Source organism: Pundamilia nyererei, unplaced genomic scaffold (assembly GCF_000239375.1).
Source record: "Pundamilia nyererei isolate P.nyererei 1_Seehausen unplaced genomic scaffold, PunNye1.0 scaffold00001, whole genome shotgun sequence".
In the NCBI taxonomy this organism is placed as follows: Eukaryota; Metazoa; Chordata; class Actinopteri; order Cichliformes; family Cichlidae; genus Pundamilia; species Pundamilia nyererei.
In genome coordinates this window covers 7,968,581-7,969,609 of record NW_005187402.1, presented here as the reverse complement: position 1 = coordinate 7,969,609, position 1,029 = coordinate 7,968,581, and the positions used below count along the sequence as shown (strand labels likewise).

Sequence of the window (1,029 nt, the reverse complement as noted above, 5' to 3'; positions counted from 1 at the left end):
TCAGGTGCTAAAAAACAAACCTTAGACTCAAACGTTAGAACAGGCATTTCCCTGCAGCACGCCGTGTAATAAATACAAAGAAAACGGGGGCCGTTACAACCTGTGTCTAAAAATGTGTAGTTTCATGCATCGGTTAAAACACTCGACTCCAGGTACATGACGCCCAGCTGGAAACACTTCACCTACCAGAGATTCACAGAATTTACAGAAAATATAATATTTGTGATTTATATCGTTATCGGACGATAGAGGTTTTATATCGGGATATGAGATTTTGGTCATATCGCACAGCCCTACTTAGGACTTGCATAATTCACAATACATGTAGTTCCCATATTCATGGTCTGTGTTTGATGGCACAGTGTGGGGTGGAGAAGATTTTTGAGGATTATGCAGTTTTGCAGACAAAGACAACTGGAGAGCCAACATTCCTGTTATACTTTTTCAAAGTCTGCCGCCTGGGGCGCATGTGCAGTCGTTGCATTGTAATGTAAATTCAACAAGTTGCCGTAATCACAAAAACCTCAGGTAGGCACATAGACGTTTAGATAGACCCTCATGCAACTTACTCATGCCAAAGTTTATGACACTGGGACCTGGGTGGACCCCAGAGTATCAAAATAAAAGTATAATTTCTGCTTTAATCTATGTAGATCCAGAGTTCCATAATAACCTGGTCTTTTTAACAATCATCATCTGTCATTTTGTAGGAATGGGACAGTCACAGATGTTGATATATTCTATACATGTATACTGCATGTGAAAAGAGACTGAGAATCCTGGCTGCCAACACAGCCAAGCAAAAACGCACCATTCCAATATTGCCAGTTTTTGTTGTCTCAACTGTCTGCAAATCTCAAAACTGTCTGAAAAATTGTGGCTTATTGAACAGTTTCGAATGCTTAAGTTGCCAATATTAACTGACAACATTGCCCCAAACCCTCTCCCAGTAACCCTCTGTGCCACAACTGAAAACTAGAAAAACTAAACACAACTAAATTGTTCTGCACAGACACACAGCACCAGAGT

At 40.4% G+C, this 1,029-nt stretch overlaps 1 protein-coding gene across 8 annotated transcripts in view; it reads right to left on the bottom strand.

Annotated features, from left to right (window-relative positions):
* Nucleotides 1–1,029, bottom strand: part of ankhd1 (ankyrin repeat and KH domain containing 1) — a 31,358-nt gene that overhangs the window by 19,066 nt on the left and 11,263 nt on the right. The gene's annotated exons all lie outside the window — the stretch shown is intronic.